This window comes from Mesoplodon bidens (assembly GCF_964165515.1).
Source record: "Mesoplodon bidens genome assembly, chromosome: 1".
NCBI classification, from domain to species: Eukaryota; Metazoa; Chordata; class Mammalia; order Artiodactyla; family Ziphiidae; genus Mesoplodon; species Mesoplodon bidens.
In genome coordinates, this window is record NC_138176.1 from 93313292 (window position 1) to 93330103 (window position 16812).

General features: G+C 39.6%; 1 long non-coding RNA gene across 1 annotated transcript in view; it reads left to right on the plus strand.

Annotated features, from left to right (window-relative positions):
• LOC308619794 overlaps positions 1 to 15092 on the plus strand; it is a 41523-nt gene extending 26431 nt beyond the window's left edge. The window contains exon 4 of the long non-coding RNA XR_014016227.1: positions 14615 to 15092. This is a non-coding gene — a long non-coding RNA (uncharacterized lncRNA). The remainder of the gene's footprint in view (positions 1 to 14614) is intronic.
• The last annotated feature ends 1720 nt before the right edge of the window (positions 15093 to 16812 follow it).

The window sequence follows — 16812 nt, forward strand, 5'->3', positions numbered from 1 at the left end:
TGTGGCGAGCGGGGGCTACTCTTTGTTGCGGTGCGCAGGCTTCTCATGGTGGTGGCTTCTCTTGCTGTGGAGCACGGGCTCTAGGTGCATGGGCTTCAGTAGTTGTGGTGCGTGGGCTCAGTATTTGTGGCTCGTGGGCTCTAGAGCGCAGGCTCAGTAGTTGTGGCTCACAGGCTTTGTTGCTCCGCGGCATGTGGGATCTTCCCAGACTAGGGCTCGAATCCGTGTTTTCTGCATTGGCAGGCAGATTCTTAACCACTGCGCCACCAGGGAAGCCCCTCTATTGCATTTTTGAGACATATGTTACAGGGAGTAATTTACAGGTCTTAAGTTAATAGTCTGAGAACTTCATCAAATGCATGTACCCATGTAACGAATTTCAAAGCCATATAGATCATTTAGATCCTGTGATGTAGATCATTTCCCTCACTCCTGAACATTCCCTTGTGCTAGGCAACTCTTTGAAAACTTTACCCTTGTTCATTAGTGTGTATTAGTAAGAATCAAGTACTTACATTTTATATGTATCCATACATTTTGTATTTCTCAGCAAAGATACACCTTAGTGTGTATGTGTGTGCATACTTACTTAAAGACAGAAATAGGGTTTTCACAAAGTCCCATGCTCTTCTTCTTATCCTTTTACAGACCAGATCCTAACTGATGAAATTGCTAATTGGTGTTCCTTGTTTACAATCATCGCTGAAGTTGGTCTTTAGCCTGACATAATAATTATCATTACATACAAGATTATTCTTCAGTTGTTTGATGCTCAAGCTCCCCAGACACATTTAGAGTCAAAGTACATGTTTTTTTTTTTTTTTTTTTTTTTAACTAAGCAGTTTCTATATTAAAATTTTGGAAGTTTTGTAAGAATAAGACATATTGACTAAAACCAGTGCATCTGAGCATGGACAAGTTTGGTCTGCTGTGCTTTGTGTTAACTAGAAAAGCTTTCCAGCCGAGTTGGTGGTAAATCAACACAGCGATAGTCTGTCAACTTGGCTCCTTGAGCATCCTTTTCTTTCTCTTTTTGTTTGCTCTTCAGGCTTGGTGAATGGTGTGTGTGTGAGAGAGAGCTGTTGTCTGGCAATGGTACCAGTGTGTTGATGAGTAATTTTCGGAACTGCCTCCATATTCAAAAGTATGGAAAATGTCCTCTGGTATGAGTGGATCTCAGTCCATATAAGTTTGACATCTAAAATGGTATATCTTCTTTTTGATCTTGCTCTACAGAATTATTCTAAAATCCCTAGGAAATATTCCCAAAGGAAATAATTTTTATAGCTATGTTCATAGCAGTGATACTGTAATTGAGAAAATTGGAGATAACAGAAATGTTCAATAGAAGAATGATTATATCATAGTGAATATATAGTTACTAAAAATGATTGACGTGTAACCAAGTTGATACATGGAAATGTTTAAATAAGACAATATTAAGAGAAATAGAAGATCCTAAAGTTTCAAGTACTATAAATAGTAATTTATACTTTTGTAAAAACCTTATATCTTAAAAGAAATTGGTTATGAAACTTTTATGCATGAAAATAATTTTGACTTTAATGTTTTATAGGTTGTTTGTGTGTGTGTGTGTGTGGTACGCGGGCCTCTCACTGTTGTGGCCTCTCCCGTTGCAGAGCACAGGCTCCGGACGTGCAGGCTCAGCGGCCATGGCTCACGGGCCCAGCCGCTCCGCGGCATGTGGGATCTTCCCAGACCGGGGCATGAACCCGTGTCCCCTGCATCGGCAGGTGTACTCTCAACCACTGCCCCACCAGGGAAGCCCTATAGGGTTTTTAAAAGAGTTTTTATTTTGAAATAATTTCAAACTACATAAAAATCACAAGAATGATGCCAAGAACTCCCCTGACCCTATATCCTTTACTTGTAGTCATGGATTTGTAACATTTTGCTACATTCGTTTTATTACTCACTTTCTTTCTTTCTGTATATATGTACATATTTTTTTCTGAATCATTTGTGGGTAGGTGGCATACATCATCCCCATTTACTCCCTTAATCTTCAGTGCATTTTTCCTAAAAACATGGATGTTCTCTTATGTTCTTACAGTAGAGTTATTAAATTCAGGAAATTTAACATAGATATAATACTTCAAACAATGTACAGTATGTAGTTCAATTGTCCATTGTCCCAGCATTGTCCTTTTCTAGCATTTTCCCCCTCCAGTTCAGGATCCAGTCTAAGATCATGTACTGTATTTAGTCATGTTGTCTCTTTAGTTTCCTTTAACCTGGAAGAATTCCTCACCGTTCTTTGTCTTTTATGACATTGACATATTTGAAGAACATGGACCAGTTATTTTATATTATATTACTCAGTTTGGATTTGTGTGATGTTTCTTCAAGATTAGATTCAGATTTCATGAGGAAATTAGATGTCTGACTAGAAAACTACAAAAGAAATGTTGTGTCCTTCTTGGAGTATGGCATCTGGAGTCACATGATATCTATCTGCTCCTCTTTGGGCATGTTAATGTTGATCATTTGATTAAAGTGTTATATGACTTCTCCACAGTACAGTTGTGATTTTCCCCCTTACACCTGATAAGCATTCTGAGGGGAGATTTGTTAAGAGCACATGAATATGCTTCTTGTCCTATTCTTCCCTCTAGACTTAGCATCTCTCTTGGTTCCTTTATAAAGCCACATTTCCCAAGACTCACATATACCCTAGGTAAAGCGGAAAGCTTGAGTGATTTTGCTGAGGTTGTATATTTGCCTGTAATACCCCCATTCAAACCTGTCTAGTTTGTACCACAATTTAAGCCTATCTCAAAATGCTATCTACTTCCCTATTTGTAACTAGATTTAATGTCTTCCTCTTTGACCTCCAGGAGCACTTTGTACTTTTCTTGGGGGACATATTAACTTCTACTTGTGCTTGTAACTAATGGTATAATTCCTTTATCCCAGTTACCAGAGAGCAAGTGCCTTGAGGGCATGGACTGTGTCCTAATCGTTTCTGCAAATTTTGCTGGGCTCAGAAGAGGCAATCAATGGGAGACATGTGACCAGTGTTTATTCATGAAATCTGTATTTACTCCTACTACTCACTGCTTCTGATGTGCTAGTTGAATACCCAATTGCATATTTCAAAAACTCAATTTCATCCGTTTAACATCTCTATACCTCCTGTTTAACATGTTGCTATTTTGCCCCTGAAGGTAGAATGGAAACCCTTCACTGTCGGTCATTTCTGTATTCTTAGCTCAGGTGTTAAGAAAAGTGTTGTTAAGTGAATGAGTTGCTTCCATACTGTGAGGATTTGTGTTTCATGTTTCCATCTAACTCTCTTACTAGGGCACTGGGCCAGCTTCTCATGGCTTTGACAAGAATGTATGATGAGGTCTGCTCTTCCTCTAGGGTATTCTTCTAACACTCATTAAGAATAACTCCGTGAGAGAGAGTGGCATGGACATATACACACTACCAAATGTAAAATAGATAGCTAGTGGGAAGCAGCCACATAGCACAGGGAGATCAGCTCGGTGCTTTGTGACCACCTAGAGGGGTGGGATAGGGAGGGTGGGAGGGAGACACAAGAGGGAAGAGATATGGGGATATATGTATATGTATAGCTGATTCACTTTGTTATAAAGCAGAAATTAACACACCATTGTAAAGCAATTTTACTCCAATAAAGATGTTAAAAAAAAAAAAAAGAATAACTCCGTATGTGTATAGGTAGGAGAGCAGATCCCTACCTCAGGACTCCTCTGTGTATGGGCTTTAGAAACTGAAAGTATAACCTGCCAACATCACAGGAGTTAGGAGCCAAGGTTATTAATTTGTTCAGATAGTATTAATTTGTTCTGCCAAGACATGTAAGAACAAGCATTAATTTAGTTTGTAAGTTTAATGAATGATTAGAAGAACCAAAATTCTAAGTAGGTCAATCAAATCTTATGGTACTGATGCTGAGCAGGGCCCTGTGGGGTTCCCAGGCACGGAGGCTTTTTTAATCTCCCATTTCTTGTAGGCAAGACTCCAGCCTCCATGACCTTCCCTGAGTTCCAAAGGGCAGATTCAAGAACAGTTGCTAATCAAGGGAGGAGCAGCCAGGAAACAACCTGAGGCAAGATTAAAGGGACCAGAGAAGCTCCACCTGAGACTCTGCACACACTGTAATGTTGTCAGCAGCCCCACCGTTTTGAAACTCTGCAGAAGAAAGAATGCCAGACTGTTACTGCCTTGATCCTTATTGCATACCCCTGACCACTATAAGACCCGCCTATAAGACCTCTCCCTATTCCCCAGGGAGTGGGCACAGTTCTTGAGGCACTAGCCTGCTGTGTTCCCCTCTTTGCCTGGCAAAGATTAGAGCCACCCTTTCTTTCTTCTCCAAAACTCTGTCTCCGTATCTCATTTTGGCATCGGGGTACAGGGAGCCAATATTTTGGCAGCAGTACAACTAACTTGCAATTATACTGGGAAAAGTTGTCCAGACAGATGACACTAGACTGCTTGTTACTTTATATAGAAAATGTATAAAATACGTAAAATCCATCTTTTCTAAAGTGTATTTTTTTATGTTGAGTTTTTGAAATGGATGAAGCCATATCTTTCTTCATAGTGAGGCTTTCCTTTAGAATATGAACTGGTCTATTATTTTAAAGATAATTTTAAAAATCTTAATAGTTTTAGATTTCCAGAAGAGTTGCACAGATAGTACAGAAACTCCTGTATACACCTCACCCAGTATTGATGCTGAAAGCTCAACTTCTCTGTACACCGGTGCTGAATCAAATCTCAGAGATGGAGTTTTGGGTGAAGTAGAAACTGATAGCTTTATTACCTTGCCAGGCAAATGGGGACACAGCAGGCTTCTGCCTCGAAAAACTATGTGTCCCCACTTGGAGAAGATAGTGAGAAGTTTTGTAGTAATTGTTCAAAGAGGACATGATCAGCTCATGGACATTCTTCTGATTGTTGGTGGTGAGGTAAGTAGGAGTCAACAGCATCAACCTTCAGGACCAGCTGGTCGGGGGTCTACATGCTTGTGGGCAGCATACCATTGTTAATTGTTAACTTTTCCCACCTGGAGGGGGTTTCAGTATCTGCAAAATAGCTCAAAGATATTGTTGTGTGTATCCGTTGATGGGGAAACAGGACCTTGCCCCAAGGCTGCTCTTGACTGTTTGTTTCTCCCTGGTCTGGCATCCCCTCCCTTCCCTAATTAACAACTGCTTGGATCTGCCCATTGGAATTCAGGGAAAGTCATGGGGGCTGAATGAAGGTTGTTTCCCATAATCAAAGAAATGGGGGACACAGAAAGGCTTTGTGCCCAGGAGCCCCACAGGGCCCTGCTTGGTATCAGTATCCTCTACTGTTAACATCTCATTTCACTATGTACATTTGTCACAAGTTAGAAATAAACATTGGTACATTATTATTAACTAAGCTTAATACTTCATTCAAATTTCACCAATTTTTTTCTCTAATGTCCTTTTCTTTGTTCTGGGATCCCACCTAGGATATGACATTATGTTTAGTTCATATGTCTCCCTAGCCTCCTCTGCTCTGTGACAGTTTCTCAGACTTTTCTTGTCTTTGGTGGCCTTGACAGTTTTAGAAGTGCTAGTCAGGTTTTTTTGTAGAATGTGCCTCAATTTGGATTTCTTCAATATTTTTCTCATGGTTAGACAAGGGTTTTGGGGAAGAAGACCACGGAGGTGTAGTGCCATTCTTATTATGTCATATCAAGGTTACATACTATCAGCATGACTCATCATGTTGTTGTTAGCGTTGCCAAGGTGGTCAGGTTTCTCTACTGCAAAGTTACTTTTTCCTCTTTTCCTCCTTTTCCATACTCTACTTTTTGGAAGACAGTCACTATGGCCAACCTACTCTCAAGGGAGTAATGGGGTGGAAAATTAAGTTTCACTTCTTGGAGGGGGAAGTATCATCATGAATTCTTCTGTAAAGAAGATTTGTCTCTTCTTCTTTTTTTTCTTTTGGCTGCACCACACACCATGTAGGATCTTAGTTCCCCAGCCAGGGATCGAACCCGCACCCCCGTCTCTTCTTATTTATTCATTCAATCATTTATTTATATCAGTATGAATCCATTAATATTTATTTTATACTTTGGGTTATAATAAAATACTTTGTTATTTATTTTGTTGCTCAAACTGTTCCAGATTTGGCCATTGGGAACTCTTTCAGTTGATTCCTGTGTCTCTTTGATATGTGCCCATCATTTTTGTTTTCTGAGCACTTCCTTGCTTTCTAGTACTACAAGATGCTCCAGGCTATCTTGTATATTGTCTGCTCCAGCCTTAGAATCAGCCATTTCTCCAAGGAGCCATGGTTCATTTTGTAGGAGAATGGTATTAGAAATCAAGATCTGGTCCATTTTTTGATAATACAATAGTGAATTTTGGAAAGGAAAGAAATGTGAAGAGGTAGAGAGCATAGGCTTTGATAACAACTTTGAATGATTTTGAAGCATAACTCTGCCATGAATAGGTTGATCAGCCATCCCAGTTTGCCTGAAACTGAGAGGTTTCCAGGGATGTGGGACTTCCAGTGAGAAAACGAAGTTGAGTTGGCCACCCTAGTCATGGAATTGGTTATGTCTCTTGGTTGCAAGGGACAAAAACCCAAATAAAGCTACCTCAGTTAAAAAAGGGAATTTAATGACTCATTTAACTGGGAAATCTAAGGATGAATGGATTTCAGGAAGAGCTGAATCTAGGGATCAAATTATGTAATTAGGGCTCCCTCTGACTTCGTGTTTCAGCTCCACTTCTCTCTGTGTGTTGGTTCTTTCTTAGACTTTCTGCATGTGGTGGGAAAAGTGTGAGCTTTCTTTAACGGAGAAGAACAGCTGTCCTCATCCCCTAGGACAGGGATCAAAACTGAAATGCCTAGAGGGGTGAGGCATCTAGTGTAAATGAGTGGAACAGACTGGGTGGAGAACAATAGGGAGAAGCTCTAGTTATAGAAACTGTGCAGGAATGAAAGTTCACTATTGCCAGATACTTCAGTTTTTCAAAAGAAGCCAGAGATGAGAAAACCTGATTTTTAAATGTTGGCAACGAATTCAATTAAATAACAACAACAACAGCACTATTTATATCAAGAAAATATACTTTTGGGGCAAATACTTGTAGGGTACCAGTTTATAACCTCTGCCTTCAGGAGTTCAGGGCCACTTCCTGGCTGCCTGAGGACACACTTGGGCATATACCTGTGGAAAGTGGTTCACTTTGTGTTCTCAGGATACATTTACTACTTTTGAAAATAGACCCCATTTAACTTAATAGTCACTAAATTCATCAAACACTTGCCATGTGCCAGACATTGTGCTAAGCAATTTACACATCTCTTTTAATCCTTAAAATAACCTATGAAAGAGTTACTATTATTTTTATTATTATTATTTGGCTGTGCTGCACAGCTTATGGGATCTTAGTTCCCTGACCAGGGATGGAACCTGTGCCCTCAGCAGTGAAAGCACGGAGTCCTAACCACTGGACCACCGGGGAATTCCCCAATAGTTACTATTATTACCATCATAGCCTTCCTACAGATCATGAAACTGGGAGCAGAGAGGTTGTGTATTTTCCTTGATGTTCACAAATGGAGGTGCCAAGGCAGGATTTAGATCCCTGCTAGATGTGACTCTAGTGCTCAGATTCTTTGCTCCTTTGCTGTATTGTTTCAGATGGCTGCAGAGAAGAGGCATCTTATCCCTCAGGCGCAGAGAAGGTCTGGGATGGAAAGAACCTTGGAGATTACCCAGTGTGTTAACTTCCTTATTTTATGGATGGGGAAATTGAGGCCGAAAACAAGCAGTGACTTTGACAAGGTCTCATAGCCTATCAGTGGCTGAGCTGGGATAAGTCTAAAGCCCTTCTGATGCATCATGTAGCTTCTGGGATTTGCTAACCGCAAGGACTAAGTCCATGGCAGGTTTTACAAAGCATTCTGAAGCCTTGATAGATTATCCCTGCTATTGCTGTTTCTGAATTGACACATTCTTCATCTCTCCATACATTAGGCTCTTCAGAGGGGGAAATATTTTCTTGTCTTTTTAACCAGGAAAGAAGATTAAAACAATTATTTTTCTCTAAGTTGATAATTTAACCTATAAGCTCAGCCATCACTATAATTTGAGTGCCCCCCCCCCAGAGTGAGATGGAGAAGAAATCTCACAGCTATGATAAATATCTGTCTTTTAAGGCCTTTCTGTCAATTCCTAAGAGATATGTCACCAAGAAGCCATGAAAGCTACATTTTGTCTACACAGAAATGATCATAATATTCAGTTTCAAAAATACTAAATTCCAATGTGTGATTTCTTAAAGGTATATACATGTGAATTTAATAGATATTTAAAGACAGCCATTTCTTTTTTTTTAATTGGAGTATAGTTGATTTACAATGTTGTGTTAGTTTCAGGTGTAAAGCACAGTGATTCAGATGTTTGTGTGTATATATATATATATATATATATATATATATATATATATATATATATATATATTCTTTTCCCTTATAGCTTATTACAAAATATTGAGTATAGTTCCCTGTGCTGTACAGAAGGTCCTTGTTGGTTATCTGTTTTCTATATTGGAGTGTATAATACATGTTAATCCCAAACTCCCTCCCCCACCACCTTTCCCCTTTGGTAACCATAAGTCTTCTATGTCTGTGGGTCTATTTCTGTCTTGTATATAAGTTTGTATCTTTTTTTTTTAGATTCCACATATAAGTGATATCATATGATATTTGTCTTTCTCTGTCTGACTTACTTCACTTAGTATGATAATCACCAGGTCCATCCGTGTTGCTGCAAATGGCATTATTTCACTCTTCTTTATGGCTAAGCTAGAATTTTGCTAGTTTTTTGGGGGATATAAAAATAAGGCATGATCCCTGTCTTCAAGGAGCTTATTACATAGTAGAAAAGGAAGATATATAAGCCCTTAATTACAATAGAATAAAGTTAGAGTCACAAAAATAAAACCATTGAGGAAGTACTGGAAAAAGAACCATCAAATCCAACTCAAAAGATCAGGGAAGACTTCCCAAAAGATCTGAGCTGCATTTTGAGGGCTGGTCAGATTTCAGCAGCTATAGTCGGGGATGAAAGCCCTATAGGCAAAAGGAAGCTCATGAGTAAAGACATAAAGGTGAGAAACATAGGGTGCATCAAGAAAATATTTAGTAACAAGTTTGGTCATATGTGCAAGGCTCTGTTTGCCAGGCTAATGAGTCTGCTGCACTTGGTAAGCATGAGGGATCTATTATAGACTTTTGAACAGGGAAGTGGGATGATCAGGGATTTTTATAGGAAAGTGGACTTTGTGGGATTGAAGTGGGAAGAATGAAGGTGAATAGACTACTAAAGAAGCTATTGTGGAGCTTTCAACAAGAGCCAGTACCGGTCTTGTGAGAGTCTTGGCAGTGGGAATAGAAAGAACATTGAAGGACTTTGTGGAAATAGTTTTTGGACTTGGTAGTAGGATGTGGGAAGGGGGTAAAAGAATTAAAGATGATTTCTGTGGTTTGAAGCCTCAATAACTGGGAGATTGGTAGCATTATTATAGAAAGAGGGAAGAGAGGGAGAGGAGATGATTTGGAATAGAAGATGGGGTAGTTTCAAATTGTTGAGATCGACAGGCCATCTGGCTATCAAGGGAGATATGTGCATTGGCATCTGGAGTTCTGGTGTGAGTATAGTTTACAGATTTAGGTCTGGGAGTCATTTACATGGGAAATAGAGAACACGTTAGCTGTTTATATTATACTATATGCCTGTTATTTTCTTTCTAAAGTTTTCTTTTTTTTAATTGAAGTTACTCTATTTCCAACATACTGTTAGTTTCAGGTATACAGCAAAGTGATTCAGTTACATATATATTTTTTCCCCCAGATTATTTTCCATTACAGGTTATTACAAGATATTGAAAACCTTTCCTTGTGTTACACAGTAAATCTTCTTTCTTATTATTTTGTGTATAGTAGTTTGTATCTGTTAATCCCATACTCCTAATTTATCCTTCCCCATGCCCCTTAGGTAAGCATAAAGTTGTTTTCGATGTCTGTAAGTCTGTTTCTATTTTGTATGATTCATTTGTGTTAGTTTTTAGATTCCACATATAAGTGATATCATATAATATTTATCTTTCTCTGTATGACTTACTTCACTTAGTATGATATTCTCTAGGTCTATCCTTGTTGCTGCAGATGGCAATATTTCATTCTTTTTTATGGCTGAATAATAGTCCATTGCATATATATACCACATCTTCTTAAACCAGTCATCTGTTGATGGGCATTTGGGTTGCTTCCATGTCTTGGCTATTGTAAATAGTGCTGCTGTGAACATTGGGGTGCAAGTAACTTTTCAAATTAGAGTTTTCATCTTTTCCAGATATATGACCAGGAGTGGGATTGCTGGATCACATGGTAGTTCTGTCTTTAGTTTTTTAAGGAACCTCCATATTGTTTTCCATAATGGCTGTACCAATTTACATTCCCACAAACAGTGTAGGAGGGTTCCCTTTTCTCCACACCATCTCCAGCATTTATTACTTATGGCAGTTAGGCTTTGAACCACTTTTGGGTACACAGAGAACTGTAATCTAGCCAGCATTCCAATTAGGTGTGTGGACTTCTCATTGTGAAGGCTTCTGTTTGTTTTGGAGCACGGGCTCTAGGTGCACGGGCTTAGGTAGTTGTGGCACATGGGCTCAGTAGTTGGGGCACATGGGCTTAGTTGCTCTGCAGCATGTGGGATCTTCCCAGATCAGGATAGAACCCATGTCCCCTGCATTGGCAGGTGGATTCTTAACCACTGTGCCACCAGGGAAGCCCCTCATTGTGGTTTTGATTTACATTTCTCTAATAATTAGAACATATTTTCATGTGCTTGTTGGCCATCTGTATGTCTTCTTTGGAGAAATGTCTATTTAGGTCTTCTGCCCATTTTTTGATTGGGTTGTTTGTTTTTAGGATATTGAGTTGTATGAGCTGTTTGTATATTTTGGAAATTAAGCTGTTGCTGGTTGCATCATTTGGAAATATTTTCTCCCCTTCTGTAGGCTGTCCTTTCATTTTGCTGATGGTTTCCTTTGCTGTGCAAAAGCTTTTAAGTTTGATTAGGTCTCTTTTGTTTATTTTTGCTTTCATTTTTTTTTTTTTTTTTTTTGCCTTGGGAGAAGAAAATATTGCTGCGATTTATGCGTGAAGATGTTTTGCCTGTGTTCTTTCTAGGAGTTTTATGGTGTCATGTCCTATATTTATGTCTTTAAACCATTTAGAGTTTATCTTTGTATATGGTATGAGGAAGTGTTCTAATTTCATTTGATTTACATGAGGCTGTCCTTCACAACACCACTTGCTGAAGAGACTGTCTTTTCTCCATTGTATATTCCTGCCTCCTTTGTTGTAGGTTAATTGAGTGTAGGTGTATGGGTTTATTTCTGGGCTCTCTATTCTGTTCCATTGATCTATATGTCTGTTTTTGTGCCATGCTGTTTTGATTACTGTAGCTTTGTAGTATTGTCTGAAGTCTGGTTGGGTTATGCGTCCAGCTTTGTTCTTTTTCCTCAAGATTACTTTGGCAATTCTGGGTCTTTTCTGTTTCCATATAAAATTTCAGATTATTTGTTCTAGTTCTGTGAAAAATGTCATGAATATTTTCATAGGGATTGCATTAAATCTGTAGATTGCTTTGGGTAGTATGGCCATTTTAACAATATTAATTCTTCTAATTCAAGAGCATGGGATATCTTTTCATTTCTTTGAATCATCTTCAATTTCCTTTATCAATATTTTATAGTTTTCAGTGTATAGGTCTTTCACCTCCTTGGTTAGGTTTATTCCTAGGTTTTTTTTTTTTTTATGTGATTTGAAGCAGAATTTTTTTTACTTCCTCTTTCTGATATTTCATTGTTAGTGTAAATACAGCAACAGAATTCTGTATATTAATCTTGTATCCTTATGCCTGTTATTTTCTAGCCCCTAGATAAGTTTTTTTAATATATTGTAACATTCAGTTCACATAACAACACCATGAAACTGAGATCCAGAGAGATTGATTGGTTTGCTCATGTTCTCACATTTCATTCATCTCATCACTATTGAAGACTTACTATGTGCCAGAACCTGTTCTAAAAGAGTGAAAACTTGAAGTCTTACTGCATGAGGAAATGAAGAATAGATTAGATCCATATATGAAGAAATAGGGTGAAAATAACATGAAGATACATCTAGAGAAACACCAAGCTTTGCAGAGTTAGGGGAGGAGGAGGAGGGCCCAGAAGAAGACATATAAGGTGCAGGTAGAAGGAGGAAGGGAAGCAGGATAGCATCATGTCTCAGAAGAGGAGAGAAAGCTAGAACTAGAAGGAAGAGATATTTACCCAGCCAATAATGTCAAATGCTGTAGAATGAGCAAGGATATGAAAAATGAGCAAAAGTCTCTCAATTTGGTGATGAGTTGGTTAGATGAACTCCAGAAAAATGGGAAGAAAGTAGCACCAGCATAACAATTTGTATTGAAGCCAGATTTTATAGAATTAAGGAGTAAGTAGGTGAAGAAATTGAGGCAATAGACAGAGATAGTTCGGTAAACAAGGGGAAAGAGAGATAGTGATTGACAAAGTGGGAAGGGTAGGAGACCAAAGGGCAGAGATCCTAGGGAGGTAGTGAATTATCTGACTGTTGGACAAGGCTGGATAGGAAAGCAAATCAAGCTGAACTGAAATAGATTATGGGATTTGGGGCCATTATGAAGATCAAAGGGCAGTGGATGAAAGAATAGGAAAGTTGGGGAGATGGCAGGTTATAGTCTTAAAGGGTGAATTAAATTTCAGTTTAAGAGCTTAGAAATGGGGTAGTATGCATGATAAAGAAAGCTAAGGTTTGGGACTTCCCTGCTGGTACAATGGTTAAGAATCCTCCTGCCAAAGCAGGGGACATGGGTTCAGTCCCTGGTCCGGGAAGATCCCACATGCCGTGGAGAAACTAAGCTTGTGCACCACAACTACTGAGCCTGCATTCTAGAGCCTGCGCTCTAGAGCCTGTGAGCCACAACTACTGAAGCCCACATGCCCTAGAGTCCACGTGCTGCAACTACTGAGCCCACACACCGCAACTACTGAAGCCCACACGCTTTAGGGCCTGCGTGCTGCAACTACTGAGCCTGCATGCTGCAACTACTGAAGCCCATGTGCCTAGAACCTGTGCTCCACAACTAGAGAAGCCACTGCAATGAGAAGCCCGCGCACCACAACGAACAGTAGCCTCCACTTGCCACAACTAGAGAAAGCCCACACAGAGCAATGCAGACCCAATGCAGCCAAAAATAAATAAATAAATAATTTTGAAAGATAAAAGAAAGCTAAGGTTTGACTCTATTGAAAGGAAGCTGAGATGGAGTGAAGACAGAATTTGCTGGGATTATGGGGGAGGGAGGCTAGTGTCCTGACAGGGTCATCAATAGGTATGGATCTTCCCAAGTGCAGAGGAAGATCCAAGGATGTTGATGGAGGACTGGGTATGAAAGAAGACATGGATCCTGATTCTAAAGCAATTGGGGAGGATCCTTTAGGTCTACAGTCAACCATGAAGAAGGATGGCAGATAGTGGGGAAATCAGATGACCTTCACCTGAGGTTAGGAGAGATTATTAAGTAAAGATTTTGGAAAACAGGACAGTCAGTGTGAGAGGTGTGTGAAGAAAGCATAAAGAATGCTTATTCACATTGGAAGGGAGATCTATAGAAGACACATAAAAGAAGTAGATTAAGTGAAATAAGGTGGTTGATAGCTAGAGTACAATTGGATGAGGATGAAAATGCTGGTGGCTGGTAGAAAGGAGAGAAAAAGGGATGACAGAAACATTTGAGAGGAGGCTGGAGGGGTGGAGAGTTCTGAAAAAGCCTAATTGGAATGCTGGCTAGATTACAGTTCTCTGTGTACCCAAAAGTGGTTCGAAACCTAACTGCCATAAGTAAATATAGCTCAAGTGTGTCATACTATATAAATATTTTGGAATACAGAATGGAGCTGTTGTACAACAATGCCTGGAATGCTTACTTTGCATTGACTAATCAAGGAACAATCAACCTGAAAAGGTCAGGAGAGTTCTCTCTCTCTCTCTCTTTTTAATGGAACAAATGGCACCATACATCAGCATTGTTTTAAAACTTGTGGTAGCTACATAAATAATTCTGTGCTTGGGAGGAATAATTCCCACACTTTTTTGGGGGTAATTTTACTTTCTTTGAAATACTGTAGAATTTTAAACAAGTTCCCATTTTTAAAAAAAAATTTTTTTTGGCTGCACCGTGTGCTTGAGGGATCTTAGTTCCCCAACCAGGGATTGAACTCAGGACCCCAGCAGTGAAAGCACCGAGTCCTAACCACTGGACCACCAGGGAATTCTCGTGTTCCCATTTTTTCTGGATAACTGCCATGCCAGCTTTAAAAAGTGCAAAATAGTTATGTGTGTGTGTGTGTGTGTGTGTGTGTGTGTGCATGTGTGCGCTTGATGTTTAATAAGAAAGCAACTTAGATTTGTGGGAAGAAGTCCACCCAACTTTAAAAATAACCCCTTTTCTTCTGAATTTCAGGACCCACACTGTGGTTATAAGCGGACAGGGTGGTGTTCATGGAGTTGATACAAACAACACAGGGTCTGGCATTGGACATCTTGCACATAAAACCTGCCTTACCATATATTAATGGAGTGACTTGGCGAAGCTACTTAACTTCCTTCAGCTTCAGTTTCTTCATTTGTAAAAGAGGAATGTTAAAAAAACATCTTCCCCAGAGATTGCACATGAAGATGAAGTGAGGTAGGGTTGAAATCATCAACCTTAAGGGTTGGGTGTTAGGAGCTTACAGTTATGATGTTTCTCCTCATGGGGAATTCACGTGTACATCAAAGTGTGAGAACTTATGGTCCAGGATATGTCTGCTTTCTTATCTGAGTCTCTGGAATGTCCTATAGGTTCTATAACCAAGAATAAAACCACAGTGCTTATTTAAAGGGAGAATAGGGGAAGTCTTTTGGGCTACTGAGGGGATCAAATCACTACAGGAATTTTAAGTGGCCTTAGGCATGGCCCTTGAAACTGCTCCTGATTCCCTTCTTGAGCTGCCATAAGCCACTGACTGATCCTTCTTGAGAGACAATGACAGTGTCTCATCATAATAGTGAGATTAACCCTGATTTAAGAACCTTGTTTCCCTGGCAAGATCAGGGTTCATGTTCTGTTTATAGCAGATCTTTGGACTAAAGCTCTCTGGCTTTGCCTCTGAACTAATTCTTTTACCCCAGGGATTTTAAGAACAGTTCTGATTTGGAGGTTAGGAAGACAATACCAGAGTGGCCTGCTAACTTTTCCTTTAGGCCTTTCCTACTTCAAATCTACATTAGTCTGGAAGTTGTACTAATTTTTTGGATGTAGAAGTTGAGGAATTTGGAAATTAGCTTTCATGTTGCTAATTAGATTTCTAAATAAGATTATCCTTTTCACAAGATTGTAAGACTGGATTAGTCCAAAGAATACCTAGACCTTTTTTTAGCCCTCAAAGGGTTACCCAAATCTTAACTTATCTCTTCTCCTCCCACCTCTCCTCTCCCCTCCCCTCCCCTCCTTTCCTCTCCTCTTCTCTTTTCAGTTCTCTTCCTTTCCTTTCTCTTTCCTTCTCTTTTCTTGTTCATCTATTAGCTATTATCCATCTGTCTATCTACCTGTTAATCTGCCTATCCTTCCTATCTATCTATCTATCTATCATCTATCTGTCATGTGTCTTTCTCTACCTGTATTTTGTTTTGTTTTTATGGGAATGGGAACAAAGGTGATAAGGGAACAGTAGTTATCTGAAGTTTCAAATATCATTGGAGTTTTTTTGAAATGTTGCATGAAGACAGTTCAATTATACCTATCTTGTATCATTTGTTAAAATAATGGTTAGGGAAGAAGAGAACTTTTCTGGAGTCCAAAGAGACAAAATTTGGGGTAATGGGACAAAATGGAGCAAAGGAAACTTGTTGGTTAAAGGCTAGAATTCCTGGTGACAAGAAAACAGTTATAATCTCCTGTACCTCTTCAGAAGAAGAGAAACTAGTGGCTCTAGCTCCTCACCTGGCCTCATTACCCAGTTGCCATAAAACTTTCTGCCCTGAGATAGACTATGACCCTTCTGTTTGCACCTCCCATCTGGGGAAGCAACCAACAGCCCACTGGTGCTCAGGTTGTGACAACAGTGCAATGAAGGGAGATACCAGGGTTTGGAGGTCTCAACAGCAACTAGTACTCCCAGTGAAATAGCTCCTTCCCCAGTCAGCTCTGCTCATTGAACAGCCTATTGACTAAAATGACCTGTTCCCCAAGGAGATCCTCTTCAATTCCCCAGCCCCAAACACCCCTGATGAGATAGTAAACAATGACCCCACACCTCCCAGGTAAATACTCTGGATGACTCTGGTTACTCACCATCCTCCAGCTTTTTGGGACTACTCCCAACACACCCTATATTCCAGTTACCAGCAACCTCCCAGGTCATCACCACATGTTACATATCTTGACACTGCTTTCTACCTCCCTAATCTGGCTCCATTTCCTATGCTTCCCCATAATTTTCAAATTTCTCCACTGTACTTTCTGGGATTTCTGGTTTGCCATCAGCAAACTCTCCTGTGTTCCAGACTCTTCTCTGAACATTTGCTTTGCCTTCTTCTTCTAACTGAAACCTGGCTGTCCCTCTCAAATGGAAGAAGTCTTTTCTTTCACCTCTTATTTGTCTCAGAACTTGTAGGTAG